Raw genomic sequence first — 16,150 nt, 5'->3', positions numbered from 1 at the left:
GTAGCTCACGTCCTTAACCTGGTGGTGCAACGGTTCTTGGGCAGGTACCCCGGCTTACAGGATGTCCTGAAGCAGGCCAGGAAAGTCTGTGTGCATTTCCGCCGATCATTTAATGCCTGTGCTCGGCTGGCTGAGCTCCAAAAGGAGTTGAACCTGCCCAAGAACCGCCTTATATGTGACATGCCCACCAGGTGGAACTCAACGTTGGCCATGCTGCAGCGGCTGCACACGCAGCAGAGGGCCATCGATGAGTACATGTGCGACTACGGCACCAGGACAGGGTCAGGGGAGCTCGGTTTTTTCTCACCACGCCAGTGGGGCATGATCAGGGATGCATGCACTGTCCTGTCACCGTTTGAGGAGGCCACAAGGATGGTGAGCAGTGACAGTGCATGCATCAGTGACACTGTACCTCTTGTCCACCTCTTGGAGCATACGCTGCGTGGAATAATGGACAGGGCACTTGAGGCAGAACAGAGGCAGGAAGAGGAGGACTTCCTTGCCTCTCAAGGCCCCCTTTATCCAGACAGTGTTCCTGCTGTGCCACCCATCACACAGGAAGAGGATGAGGAGGAGGAAGAGGAGGAGGAGGATTGTGTCAGCATGGAGGTGGAGGCTGGCACTCAGCATCAGCAGCAGCAGCAACAGTCTTGTAGGGATGATTTACAGTCCCAAGAAACACGTGGACTTGTATGTGGCTGGGAGGAGGTAGATGCGGATCATGTTGTCCTTAGTGACCCAGAGGACTCCGGACTGAATGCCTCAGCTAACCTACGCTGCATGGCCTCCCTGATCCTGCAAAGCCTGCAGAAGGATCCTCGTATTCTTCGGATCAAGGAGAGGGACCATTACTGGCTGGCCACTCTCCTTGATCCACGGTACAAAGGTAAGATTGCCGACCTTATCTTGCCATCGCAGAGGGAGCAGAGGATGAGACATCTCCGGGAGGCCTTGCAGAAAGGTCTGTGCAACGCGTTCCCAGAGACTGGGAGGTTACAAACTCCTGGTCCTGGACAACGTGTTGCTGAGGCATCGGTCAGAAGGAGCGGTGGAGAAGGTGGCCGTCTGACTGATGCTTTCAGACAATTTTTTAGTCCGCGGCCCCAAGGTATGATCGGTTCCAGCAACCATCGCCAGCGTCTGATTTACATGGTGCAGGAATACCTAGGGGCAAGGTCAGACTTGGACACCTTTCCCACCGAAAATCCTCTGGCTTACTGGGTCTTTAGGATGGATCACTGGCCAGAGCTTGCACAGTATGCAATTGAGCTACTGGCCTGTCCTGCATCCAGCGTGCTTTCGGAACGCACCTTCAGTGCTGCTGGTGGCTTTGTTACCGATCACAGGGTGCGCCTGTCCACCGAATCAGTTGATCGACTGACCTTCATCAAGATGAATCAGTCTTGGATCACCCACAGCTACCAAGCACCTGAAGCTGATGTAACCGAATAATTTTTTTTGAAATATCACATCCCTTCAAGACTGCCTATGCTGATGCTGAGTGACTGTCCTGTTATGTTGATTGTCTATCCTCTTCCTCCTCCGCTGATATGTTGGAAGAACATTTCTGGTTCTGGGTGTTTTTCTGCCCCTGTTTAACAGGGGCGTTTAATTACAATTTTTGATGCAATGCTTTGCAGCAGGGCTAATTCCTGCAATAAAACTAGAGTATATGGGAGAGGTTGCAGTGTGGTGGCACCAGCACCAGTGCCTAAAGCCCAATTTTTCTGCCCCTGTTTAACAGGGACATGTAATTACAATTCTTGATATAATATTTCACAGGAGGGCCCGTTCCTGTGCCCACCCAGAGTAACTGTGAGGACTTATAGTGTTGTGGAACCAGCACCACAACCACCAAAGGTCAATTTTTCTACCACTGTTCAACAATGGCATGTAATTACAATTCTTGATATAATCGTTCACAGCAGGGCGCTCCAGCGCCCAACCAAGAGTCACTTTGAGGGCTTACAATGTTGTGGCAAAACCAACACCTTGTTCCGCCATTTCTGCAGAGCATATAGGGCAGGCCCCTACTTTCAAACATCCAACTTACAAACATCTCCTACTTGCAAACGGAAGGAGACCACAGCAAGTGAGATGAAAAAAGATGGACGACAAAACAAATTATACAGGGGTGATAACCCTTCCCTATGTTTTCCAAAAAGCTTAAAAATAGTTTTTTTTGACTGGAGCTACACTTTAAAAATGTACCAGTTGAAAATTACAAACAGATTCAACTTAACACAACAAACCTACACAGTCCCTGTCTTGTTTGCACCGCCTGTATACTGCTTTTCTGAGTATATAGGGCCTGGGGGTCACACACATTTCCTTTTTTTAATATGGGTACGGGGTTCCCCTTAATATGCGTACAAGACCCAAAGGGGCTGGTAATGGGCAGGGAGGGCTACCCATGCCATTTTTCTCAATTTTTTCAACCATATTGCAGGAACCAGATATAACATTAAAACCGCAAGCAGTTTTAAATGACGTTATTTCCGTTAAATGTCATTTTGTGCAGGGACTGTTCTAAACACGAGAAACACGTGGCACTTCACAGGCATACTACAGACACCCCCCAGGCACGATATTTAAGGAATATTTCACTTTTTTTTTCACTTTAATCGTCATTCAAATCAGTGCTCCCGCCAAAACGGCCGTTTTTAAAACTTTTTTTTTGCATTGACCCATGTCCCCTGGGGCAGGAGCCAGGTCCCCAAACCCTTTTTAGGACAGTATCTTGCATATTAGCCGTTAAAATTATCACTTTTAATTTTGAACGTTCGAGTCCCATAGACTTCAATGGGGTTCTAAAGTTCATACGAATTTGGGGTCCGTTCGAAAGTTCTGGTGCGAACCGAACCGGGGGGTGTTCGGCTCATCCCTAATCAGGGGAAAATCCGATTTGCCTCTCGGGGGATCAGGAAGGAATTTTTTTTCCCCTGCTGTTGCAAATTGGATCATGCTCTGCTGGGGTTTTTTGCCTTCCTCTGGATCAACTGTGGGTATAGAATTGGGTATATTGGATTGTACGATTTTTTTATTTATTGTTTTTAAGGTTGAACTGGATGGACTTGTGTCTTTTTTTTCAACTTGACTATGTAACTATGTGTTGTACATCACTGCGTTCGGAACAATCGGATTTTCCTACAACTTTGTGCGACTGTGTGTATGCTAGACAAGTTTGGGCATATCGGACGGATTTTGTTGTTGGAAAGTCCGACAGTGTGTACAGGGCATTATGGAAGCCAGACAATCAGCTTATTCCTGTTCTTCTTCAGGGACAACAATATCTCTCTTTTTATCTGAATTTTCCAAGCTGTCTTTCGCTTCCTGAAAAGGTTGTCGGTTGGTCTAATGCTGGCCATACACTATACGAAAAATTTTCGAAATTCGATCATCAGACCGTTCCTTCGTTTTTTTCGGCCAGTTAATGGGCACAAAATCGATAATCGTTTGGACGTTTATGAGCCGAAAAAAGGAAGGACAAGTTTGGAAATTTTCTGCCGACTGAACGATAAATTGAAAGGTTAATGTGTTTCAGTCTGACCTGTCTGCTCTAGGTATATGTAAAAAAAGAACATAAAATGCATTTATTGGTCATTACATAATGGCGCCATAGTTTGCGCTCATGGCCGAACGATCGTTTTTTCTAAACTGGGTTTGGCCGATTTTTCGTTTAGTGTATGGCCAGCATTAGACAGGCATGCCTAGACCTGCCCAGCAACCCACCCCACCCCTCCTATCCTTCACAGGACATGATCTCCTCCTGTCTTCATTGCCTGTTTTGGCGAGGGGTGGGGTGGGGGAGAGAGAGGTGGGGTGGGGAGGGGGGGGAGAGAGAGTGAGAGAGAGAGAGGTGGGGTAGGGAGAGAGAGAGGGGGAGGGGGGGGGAGAGAGGTGGGGTAGGGAGAGAGAGAGGGGAGGGGGGGGGAGAGAGAGGGGGAGGGGGGGGGGAGAGAGAGGGGGAGGGGGGGGGGAGAGAGAGAGAGAGAGGTGGGGTAGGGAGAGAGAGAGGGGGAGGGGGGGGGAGAGAGTGAGAGAGAGGGGGGGGGGAGAGAGAGGGGGGGGGGGAGAGAGGGAGAGATATTATGCTTACTCCCCATGTTTCCAGTAGCACATAACACACACTGTTTGTAAGAAACTGTAAGATTACAATGTAACATGCTGCAGATTTTCTACAGTGTACAACCACGTGGTTGTTTCTGCATGGCACTGTGATGGGCACCATGTGGCACATGCCCAGCTGCTGTGAACAGCAGAGTGAGTTGGGGAAGAAATGACATGTGACCAGCGTAATAGATGAAAGAAATAAAACGTTTTTTTTTTTTTAAAGTTTGGAAGCATACAGATCTATTGCTCATTACATGTGAGTAATGAGATTAAAGCTCCATTTCCACTAGTTAGACTTGTCATGCAACTTTGGACACAAAGTCGCATGACAAGTCACAGCCCTTTGATTTCAATGGCATCCGTTCCCATCTATGCAACTCTGAAAATCGGCAACTTTGAAAAGGTATTGTGAAAGCAGGTCTAGGATTTGCTACATGGCAACCATTTGAGCGAGGCATAGGACGGTGTTACAAGATTCGCTGCATCAACGGGTCCTTCACGGGACAAGGAGTGGGTGAGATCGCTGAGATCGCTGTATATGAATCGCACACCCTGGGCCCGCCGTGACCGCTTTAACCCCAGTTATCAATGTATGGAATTCCTGTGATGTGATTACACTTTGGCGTGTTTTATTTTGGGCACATGTGAGTGCAATGATTTGAGAGTGGTTGGTTTAAATAAAGTGTTTGAAACTGTAATGCACTATTGGAGCATCTCATTTTTATTTGCATGTGGAGGAAACTTGTGCTTGGAATTGTGTCATATCGGACGGTAGTCTGAGATTTTCATCTATATCCTCATTCATGAGTGGGTGAATGTGCATTGAGCCAAACACGAGAGTGGGAGGCAGATCCATTTAGTGAGTGCAATTGCATAAGGGGGTGACGGCACAAGTACAGCGGTGTGGTGGAAGATCATTAGAACTTCAGATCAACTATTTCTTTCTTTTCACCATTCATCGGACTGCTATCACAGTTGGTTTTTGTGTGTGTGTGTGTGTGTGTGTGTGTGTGTGTGTGTGTATTTATATGCTTTCACAGGGTGTTGATTCATTTGTTGCTAAACAGATTTATCTGTTTATACATTTTAGATGGATGTTTATATACATTGTTTCTCTTTTGCAGACACTATATTTTGATTTGTTTGGATTCGCATCCAGCACTCATGTGTATGCTTATGTAAGGTTAATAATGTCACTTATTTTGGTGGTTTTGATATTATTTCACTAGTATAATTTTTTTTTTCACGTTGCTGAGCGCTGCTATTTCTATTTTTCATTATTTTTTGGGATTGGGAATACTGTCTACAAACTTTGAAAAGATGCCTGCATACTTTTGATGCGACTTTGATCCAAAAAGTAAAGTTGGACCAAGGCTGCACTGATTCGCATTCAAAATAGTGCAACTTTGGAGTTGCACTAGTGGAAACGTAGCCTAAGGTTAGAGTGTGACTTTGATGCAGCTTTACACTCTCTGGATCAAATATGCATCAAAGTAGTGCAGGCACTATTTCAAAGTCGCATAGATGGAATGGGTGCCATTGAAATCACTTGTCATACTAGTGGAAACGGAGCCTTAGTCTACGTTTCCACTATTGCCACCCCAAAGTCGTGCGATTTAAGAGTGTGAGTTTAAGTGCAGCTTTGATCCAACTTTACACTCTCTGGTTAAAAGTCACATCAAAACATTGCATGTACCTTTTTCAAAGTGGCTGATTTTCAAAGGCGCATAGATTGGAACGGGCGCCATTGAAATCGGTGGGCTGTGACTTTTTGTGTTCAAAGTCGCATGACAAGTCGCACTAGTGGAAACGTAGACTATGAGCTGAGACCTCAGAGCACTTCCTGCTACACTGACAGTTCTCCCCCCCCTCCCCGTCCAGCTCCCTTCTCCTATGGTAGTCTTCATTCAAAGCCCAGCACAGCTATACTGTATGTGCACTGCACCACCCAGCCTCCCTATTTTCTCATGAATTAGAATGTACAATGCATCCTTAGGGCCGGTTCACACTGCGGGCGATGCGAGGCGACACGACTCGCCTCGCCGCAGTGTGACAAGTCGCCCCCGTTCTGTACAATGGAACCGTTCTGAGAGGAGCGACTCGAGTCGCTCCGACTCAGAAAAAAGGTTCCTGTACTACTTCTGGGCGACCTCGGGGCGACTTGCATTGACTTCTATACAGAAGTCATCTGCAAGTTGCCGCTGAGGTCGCGGCAGGTCTCGGTGAGGCAAGTCGGTGTCGCCTCGCCTCGCCTGCAGTGTGAACCGGCCCTTACTGATGAGAACACTGGGCAGCAACCTGTGATCAGCTCCTCCCATCCTGTATACGCCCACTGGCTACAGAGGAAGTGTCCCTCCCTGGAAGTGATGTCACTAGATTTCAATAACCACGCCCACTGGCTACACAGGAACAGTGTCTCTCCCTGGAAGTGATGTCACTAGACTCAGATAAAAGAGGAACTGAAGTCATGTGACGACACTGGATACAGCAAAATAAAGGTAGAAAAACTGGGATTTTTTCATTTTAGGGAATAAGGCTGAACTTGGCTCACATTAATGATTGCAGGGGAGATGTTAATTATTAGTTTTTACTTCTACTTTAAGTGACCATACTTTAGCTTGGCAAATAATGATCGAGCATGGTCACATTGGAGCAAAGGCCCAGTTGACGCAGGGAGGTGGAAAGGTAGAATCGGGAAGATATTTGCTCAGTTAAAGTGTATCTCCACGTTCATGGGGAAAAAAAATGGCAATTAAAAAAATATATAGCATGTACAATTGCGACAAAAGTCATATTGTACTTGAATGTTATTAACTGCTTGCCGACCAGCCGCCACAGTTTTAGTGCAGCAGAATGGCACGGCTGGGCGAAACCACGTTGCCTTACGTCGCTTTGCCTTTTGGCCGCTAGGGGTACGCGTGCCAGGAGCCATTGCGAGGGCCTGGCGGGCACGATGACCACCGGCACCCAAGATCGCTCGTGATAGAGCAAGAACCGGGATCTGTGTGTGTGTGTAAACACACAAATCCCAGTTCTCTCAGGGGAGTAGAGACAGATCGTGTGTTCATACTAATTTATGAATACTGATCTCTCTCTCTTCCCCTAGTCAGTCCCATCCCCCCACAGTTAAAACACACACATAGGGAACACTGTTAACCCCTTCCCTGTCCATTACATTTATATAGTAATCAGTGCATTTTTATAGCACTGATTGCTGTATAATTGTCAGTGGTCCCAAAAATGTGTCAAAAGTGTTCAATTTGTCTGTTGCAATATCACAGTCCTGATTTAAAAATCGCAGATCACCGCCATTAGTAAAAAAAACAAAAATAATAATAAAAATGCCATAAATCTATTCCCTATTTTGTAGAAGCTATAACTTTTTGCGCAAACCAATCAATATACGCTTATTGGGATTTTTTTACCAAAAATATGTAGTACAAATTAGCTTTAATTGATAGACTTTTTTTTTTTTTTTTCTGTTTATATAGCGGAAAGAATATATTTGATATTATTATTTATTTTATTTTTGTTTTCTCAAAATTGTTTTTTTTTTTTTTTATATCACAAAAAGTAAATAATCCGCAGAGGTGATCACATACTACCAAAAGAAAGACAGTGGAAGAGTCCTGCTGTTGGAATACAGTGGGAGAGGTTCCTGCATCCACCTTGATTGTGGGGATGTAGGGATCCTGTTCAATTTTTTTTTTCTTTCTGTCTGTTGGTTGAGTGGGGGGAAAAAATCTTTGCGTGTCCGGCTTCAAACCACACAGCCCTGTCTGGCTTGGAAGGAAATCTGATTTTCCTAATGCAGTAAAAAAAACCCTCTGTCACATTGCTCTCTCCTATCCGTTTTTAGCATTAAGTGCACTGCAGCATGACTGGTTGGCTCCTTGTGTTTCCCTCTCCATGTCTGAGCTGTGCTGTACAGGAGAATGCATGAGGCTGATACCAGGTTAAATTCAGGTACTCTTGCTACCTGCACTTAAAAAAAATACATAAAAATTTGTTTATGACTACGGTACTGCAAAGATTTGTCTTCTACAAATCTCTGCACAGAGTTTAGATTTTAAAGCAACTTTTCTTTGCACTGCAATGCAGCAGGGTTATAAAGGTGCATGTACAAGAGGACTAGACTGGACACGTGTAATACACTTCTTTTTTTTTTTCAAATGTAACCCCTAGCAGGATATTTGGCTAGAACTTCTGCATTTTGAATGAATAATTGATACTTCATCTTTATGGAAAAGTAGCTTTTTTATACAACTTCCCATTGGAAAGGTGCCCAGATAATTTGTCTGACGATTATGCTGGTATCACAGGAAAAAAACACATTATGCTGTGTACTTTTTTGAGGGCTAGCTTCCATTTCATAGATGAGCTTCTTTTTATTTATTTATTTTTATTTTTTGTGTGATGTTTTAGTTTTTTTTTTTACCAAGGTTTCATAACAGAACACTGCAGAGCAAATGACTATTAATTTACAAAGTCCAAAAATCCAGACGTTGAAGAAAGGTGCACATTTGACAGATTAAATGTGTGACCATTTTGGTGCAAATGTCTCTGATTTATTTGGCTTTTAGAAGGTTGTATAAAGCTGGTCATACACTCATTGAATTTTGTCTAATTGTCCCTCTGGTCCCCTTCTACTTGTGAGGGGGCGCAGTTTGTTATGCCGACAGTAAACACTCATACCAATTGCAGAAACAGAACTGTATTGTAGATTGTAGGAATCTTTTAGATGTTAAGAAATCGAATAGTGTATAGTATGTGTGTGTATAATATATATTAGTGTAGCTTTAAGCTACCCATAGATTTCAGAGGGCAGCTGCATGCTGCAAGCTGTTCTGATACTGGCAGAGGCCAGGTGTCACTATTTGAAATTACGAACTGTTGGTTTAGGGCAAGATGCTGCCCAGACATATGACGTTGTTTGTAAATCCGAAAGAAATCCAGCACAAGTGCAGTTTTATTGGTACATGGAAGCAACATGAACACCCTCCTTAGGCCTTCTTCAAAGTAGGAGGCGTCCAGGCAGGTCTTTTGTTTCTTGCGCAAAACAATAAAGCTTCACTTGCACTGGATTTTACTGCTTTCCCCCCTTTTTTTTGTTTTGTTTTGGGTTTGGTTTTGTTTGGGTTTGGTTTTTTCCTTTTTCTTTCCTACCAGAAGGGGCAGTGCAATCATCCATTGGACACAGCTGATGACTGATCAGTGTACCGGCTGCAGGTCACATGACTAGGGTATGTATTATGGCTTGTTTTGCCATTTAGCTATAACCAAAAAAAAAAACAACCCACCCAGGGTAATAACCACACAACACATGTTTGAGTTAATGGCCACAGCAGTCTTTTATTACCAAACAAGTAACCGATAAATAACATAATTAACATACATAACATCAACCCCCTGTGTATAAAAGAATGGAGTCACAGGGTCCTATGGGGGATTAAAAAAACGAAAGACAGTACCTGCGTGTCACTTAGGCCTCCAGCCACAAAAGAAACACAGAATCTGAGAAAACACGCAGATGCACATCCCAGCACTGGGAGCAATACATCAGACGGGGTCCCTGAACTTTTTGTGCCCATATCACCTAAAAGGCACCTTGCACCCGCCACATCTTATCAGGTTACCCCCTCACAACGCCAGCACCCAAAACTGAAGCATCCATAAAATGAGGGCGGGAAGCTTTCTCTCTTGCTGACCTCTAACTGAAGCCCACCCCACTTGTCCGGCAAGAAACTGACCCTGCACTTCCAACTTGGCCCAACCTTTAACCATACCAAGCCCCTTTAACCCCTGTCATGCCGGCTGTACGTCCATTGTTTTCTTCTTTTACTTCCAGGCCTCCCTTGACAGTTGTAAACAATGGATGGCTTCCTTCCATGCCATCCATTGTGTACAATTCAATGTTATCACATGGTACAGACAAGACGTATCACAGCCCATCTTCTGTGCCACGTCATTAGCTCTGGCCAATAACAGCTAATCACAACAAGCAATCAATGTGGGGGGGGGGTCATGATCACTTACCCAGAGTAGTACAATATGACTCGCCATGCCTCTTACTGAATACCTTGAACTGTCTACTTCCCAAAAAGGGGTAACTTGGGGGGTATTTGTACTGTCCTGGCACACTGTCAATACATCGGGATATATACCATAGTTTTTGGACTCTATAACTTTCCTGCAGTCTAAAATATGCACGGATATGGGTTATTTTCGCCAAAGAAATGTAAGAGAATACCCTTTGTCTAAACTTATGAAGAACAATTATTTGCACTGAAAGCCAAAAATTGGCCTGGGCAGGAATGGGCTAAAAGTGCCCGGTATTGAAGTGGTTAAACAGTTTGAGAGGAGCATATGCCCCTGCTTGGTTTTGGCACCTGGCTAGATAAGTAGCTTGAAAACACTTGAAAGCGGCAGATCATCTTTCTGCATACATGAGATTTGTTGCCCAACCTCAGACATCTGATCAGTTCATGTCTATGAGCACTATACTTGTTAGGTTGTCTTTAGGGTAAGGAGATTTTGTTTCAAGTATCGACCAGACTAGTCTGGAAAAACTTCCAATAGATTGTGGTGGAAAGAGTAAATCTTTTGAGTTTTGTTATGATGCAATACCTCCCATATGCATTCTGTTTTTCTTAAAATAATGTATAGGTATGTAGTGCCCTGCTCCTAATGGGCAGACGCTATTATTTTTCAAATTTAGTTGTCTGAAGCTGCAGTTGGGCTCGGGCTAATTTTTCCTAAAAGTTCTGGTTTCTGTGGCAGTCCAGCTGGGTTGCACTTGTTCCCACTTGACCATAGGTGTTGCTGACTGCCGGTAAGTGTGGAAATGCAGCAGGCTGGATGTATTGAATACCACCTCTTGCTCGGAAATAGCTCAGTGAGAGTGGCTTCTCTGCTGTGCATTCTGGGAGAGGGTATTTAAGGTACCGACGCCATTTTCATGGCCCTCCTGGTCTAGGGTCTGTGTTGCATTGGTCCTGCGCCTCGGAGCCGGCTGGCCTGAGGCTTTGCAACTGAGGGGGTAGGCCCAGAATAGCCTTGGGGCCTACTGATCCAGGGGTGGTCCTGTGCTGTCTCGCCTGCGCGGAGAGTCCAAGAAAAACTGGAGGATCCAGGTGAAGGGAATGTAGATTGTCTAGAGGTGGTTTTTTAACCCCTTCGATGTCTGTCAAAGTGTGATGTCCAATCAGGCCTGGGAGATTAGCCCATTGAGACAATGAAACAAAACAGCAAAGTCTCTCCGAGCAAATCTAATCTTTATTCTTTGGTGTGAATATTTAAAGGGGGCTTTCAGAAAGCACCGCCCTTTGAACGTGTCATACAGATTATCCAATCATATACAAGTACAGCCCACAATAAAAGTGAAACTAGTGATTCCTCAAAATCATGTGCTTTCCAAGAAACTAAACAACTGGAAGAAGATGACAGCAACATGAGAAACAAAATTAGATTAGCAAAACTAGAGCATGTATATTTGTGAAGTGGATGTTAGAGAGACACAAAATGGAAACCGAATTTCTTAAAGAATGAAAGCAGTTAAACTAAATATCCCTTCACCAGGGGAGGACTTTTCTAGCAGAGGACCGAGCGCAAGGCTGGTATCTCTGGAGGAGCCTGGAAACTCAGTTGGAGGACACAACCCCGGATCAACACCCATACAGTATCACCGGGTTGCCCTGAAAAAACCTATACTGTATGGTAGTTCTTCAAAACGCTCAAGATTCCTTAGTTTAATTGACAAGTCTGTGGCAGAGACTTTGTTGAGCATCGTATCGGCTGCTAGATCAAGTGAGAGGGGCCTATCTGATGGTTGCTGGATCCAGTCTGTGGAGCTGTTTGTCCACTGGATCTGACCTATACCTCTAACCCGCAATTACCAGGTGCCTGAACTCCCCCTTTATCCTTTGACCCTCTATTTGAAGGACTTTTGTGCTTATCCTGAATAAATGTTAAAAAAAGGACTAAGTGTCGGATTCAACATCATTTGGGCTACTTTTTCAATGGGACCCCTGTGACGGAGAAGTGAGCAGGTGAGGTAACGGTAAGCCCAAATAAAACCAGCAGATTCTTTGGGGGTCAGTGCTACAAGTAGAACCATCTAAATGACATGGGAATCTCCATATCCAAGGATTAGGATGAAAAAGGAAGCTTCCAGTCTGGTTTAAAATGGTTCACTTTTGTAAAGAATTTATAAATAAATGCACATTGTTTGCAGTTAAACAAATGTGCATTTTATTATTATTTTTTCTTAGGGGTCTGCAAAGCATTGCACCTGAGATCAGCAGATTGTGGGCGCAATGTCATGCTCCTGCAGACTCTCAGTACAGCTAGCTGTCTGCCTGTACCTCCCGTATGGGCAGATGGTAGACATGGGCGCCGTCAAAAAATTTGTTTAGTTCCGTACGAAAAATTTAATTTGGATTCGTACAAAATGCGAATTTTCGTTAGATTCGTAAACTTTTCGTTAAAATAACAAAAGTTCGTTATGATGAATTTATCATAATGGGGGGCTCCCATCATCCCTGTGCTGTGCTGACTTCCTGGGTTTTTAACCTTTAGTTTCGTTAACTTTTCGTAAAAATAACGAAAGTTTGTTATGATGAATTTATCATGATGAGGGGTTCCCACCATCCCTGTGCTGTGCTGACTTGCTCTGATTGGTGAACAAAACACTAGTCGCGTTTCTGTTAATTTGGATCCAAAATTCATCAATGAAATTTCGTATTTTGTATGAAATTCATAAGCATAGAAATTCCCATAGGGTTCCCACCAGCCCTGTGTTGAGTTCCTGGGTCTGTACACCTGCTGTGTGTCCATTATGAGGGTTTCTCACCATCCCTGTGCTGAGTTCCTGGGTCTGAGTGTACACCCACTGTGCCCATTACGAGGGGTTCCCACCATCCCTGTGCTGTGCTGACTTCCTCTGATTGGTGAACAAAACACTAGTCGTGTTTCTGTTAATTTGGATCCGAAATTCAAAAATTCGTTAACAAAATTTCATATTTTGTATGAAATTCGCAAGCATAGAAATTCCCGTAGGGTTCCCACCCTCCATGTGCTGAGTTCCTGGGTTTTTAACTTTTAGGTTTGTTAACTGTTCATTAATTACGAATTTTCGTTATGAATTTAGATCCGAAATTCGTAAATGAAATTTTGTACAGAATTCGCATGCATAAAAATTAATATTTCGGATTCGTACTAATGTACGAATTTCTGGAAATTCGTACGAATTTAAGTTGTGTACGAAACTAATCACACATGTCTAGCAGATGGTTACTGAAGTGCAGGAAGCATCAATAAACTAAAAGATCGCTCACCAGCACCCTCAGTTTATTGATAACTACAAGCCACCTACTGTGGTGTAAGATGGGACTTGTAGTTCATTCATTCACAGAACTCTTTAAATGACTCGGCTGTGTTGGCAGAGCCCCGCACAGCTGGGCTGTTTTCAGATTGTGACATTGGGTGCTGGGAGAGGTCATCAATGAGGGATCGAGGGAGTGTGGGGCTTCTGCTTTAGTAACCTGCTGTATTTTGGGTGTAACATGCTACTAAGGTGAACTTTAAACCCTTTTTTTTTTTAGGATGGTGACTATTGAAGAATTAAATAATTATGATTACTGAAGCATGAAGGACAGCATGACTGGCAGATACCTGCATTTTTAGAAAAAGAGGTTTGCAGTGGAATCTTACATATTTCTCTTATGACAGGTTTTTCCCCAACTGCACATCAACCAATGAGAAAATCGATTTGCATTCATTGAGAAAATGTAAACCATTCTCTGAATGGTGCTAGTGCTGAGTGGCTGACCTTCTGTGTTCACAATGCAGCAGGCCAGCCACTCGTCACAGGGACCCAGAAGCAATTGGAGATCACTGGAGTAGTGGTGTCCACTTCAGTTAATTCCAGCTTCCAGGGCCATTGATCAAGTATGGTATATACATATTTACCTTGGTCCAAGCTGGACCAGCGTGACTATAAAGTATCTTTTTACATGCTATTACTCTTTTTGCGACAACTCCTATCATCTAACGTAGAGTTCCAGCCTGTATAAAAAAAATTTAAGTTAGCAGCTATAAATACTGTAGCTGCTAACTTTTTATATAAGGACAGTTACTGTCCAAGGTTCCTGTAATGTCTGCACCCCAAGCTAATCCATCCATCAGTTTCGGGGGCAGACCCCAGCATTGCATGTAAGGGAAACTGACAGTGAAGCCTATTGTTTTAGAACACATGCAACCCACTTAGGCTCTGTCATTTGGCTCAGTACCTGGAACTGTCCCAAAAGCTAGATTTCTGTGAATGAATGACATTGTCACCAAGACACACAATGAATGACTAACTAGCTAGAGGAAGGCAAATTTCTTTGCTCACTACTGCAATCAGCCAGTTTCACAATGACTGAAAGATGGCATTTACTGCTTGACTGAACCATACCTCATGTGTAATGTCACTTCCTATTGTCTCATATGAAGCAATAGTTGAGAAACTAGTCTGGTCAGCAAATGTTTACCCATGTCAGGATACCGCTTGACCTTCTTTTTGTTATTTTTATTTTTTTTTATTCAAGAAGAAAAATGTGTGTCTTGATGCATAGTTTGGACTTGACAAACCACTTTTTTTTTTTTTTTTTCCTCTTACCAGCCATATCTTCTATGAAACTAGGATTGTAGAGTGAATCACAATTCCGTCACGGACTCCAGCTATTTGCATTATAATAAATGGTACAGCGGTACTTTCTGTGATAATCAATACCAAGTAAATGTGAGGGTGTGGGCATGGGAGCAGATTTTTTTAACTAGGGGTAAAAGTGCAATGGCATAAACGTCTTTGGGGTGGCAAAGGGGACCCAGGACTGCTGAGTATAGAGAATAACATAGCAATGGGAGAGTATTTGAAATGACAAAGGCAGTAAGGCCTTGTTCACACCATACGTGCAGAAAAACTGAGCAGATTTTTTATTTTATTTTTATTTTTTTTACTTGCATAGATTTTTAATGGTTTCTTATGTACCCTGTTCACACCATAATACTGCTGGTGTGTGTGTGTGTGTGTGTGTGTGTGTGTGTGTTTTTTTTTTTCTGCAGTATTAATTCTCTGCTAGGGCACGTAGAAAACAATTGTTTTCTATGTGCTTTCTGAACACCACAATGTTGATGTCATGTGAGTTTTTCTTCTGTGCAGAATGATGCGTATATGTTGAAGATTTCTGCACATGATACCAGTGTTGTGGTGTGAACAGTTCACATAGAGAACAATTGTTTTCTTTGTGCTCTTGCAGAGACTCTTGCAGAAAAACGCACATCTCTGCACATGGTGTGAACAAGGCCTGAGTGTTAAACTCTGGGAGCCAATGCACAACTGTGGCCTCTAGGATTTTATAGTCTCAGTGAGAATGGCCTCTTCTTTACTCTGCTTTCTTGCCTTTTTGAACAAATACAGTATGATAAGTACTGCCAATCTAAGTGCTTTGCTCACTTTAGGTGACCTGTTGGCATATACAATTGCTACACAAGCCATGTTTGTAATTTTTATTTAAAAATTACTTTGGCCTTTCAATCCACAGTCGCTGTCATTTTCTGTAAAATGTAATGCAGTATGGCAACCTGCGGGAGTTCTATACACAGTTGGTGTACACAACAAACGTTGAAATTTCATTTCCTGCATTTTTGTGATTGGTTCACAAATTTTTGCTGAAGTCTGCACTAAGGTACCCGTCAGATTTTAGGCACCCCCTGCAATAGGAGATTCAGTTTTGGTGAGCGATTTCAAAAGGGAGGCAGTCTACAGCTTTCATTTGAACACTAAATGTCCTCCAGGTGATTTATAATGAAATGAGCAATTCAGAATCTGTATTCGAAGGACAAAGAGCAGGCTTTACAGCAGGGGAGTCCAACCTATGGCCCAAGATGGCTATGAATGTAGCCAACACAAAATTGTAAACTTGCATTTCTTTTTCATACATCATCTGACACAGAGTCGGGCTAATAGTCATTACCTGCTGGGGTATACTCCATC

General features: G+C 43.5%; 1 protein-coding gene across 3 annotated transcripts in view; it reads left to right on the top strand.

Annotated features, from left to right (window-relative positions):
• Nucleotides 1-16,150, top strand: part of LOC143974317 (N-acetyllactosaminide beta-1,3-N-acetylglucosaminyltransferase 3-like) — a 56,031-nt gene that overhangs the window by 17,598 nt on the left and 22,283 nt on the right. Inside the window, exon 2 of one of the 3 annotated variants that reach the window (XM_077475555.1) lies at nucleotides 13,716-13,805. The exons of the other annotated variants lie outside the window; for them this stretch is intronic. The gene's annotated coding sequence lies outside the window, so the exon portion shown is untranslated. The remainder of the gene's footprint in view (nucleotides 1-13,715; nucleotides 13,806-16,150) is intronic. 3 annotated transcript variants of the gene reach the window in all.

Source organism: Lithobates pipiens, unplaced genomic scaffold (genome assembly GCF_037356315.1).
Source record: "Lithobates pipiens isolate NorthernLeopardFrog02 unplaced genomic scaffold, aLitPip1_a1.2 Scaffold_13, whole genome shotgun sequence".
Lineage (NCBI taxonomy): Eukaryota > Metazoa > Chordata > Amphibia > Anura > Ranidae > Lithobates > Lithobates pipiens.
The sequence above is the reverse complement of the archived record's forward strand: the minus strand, read 5'-3'. Positions and strand labels throughout refer to the sequence as shown.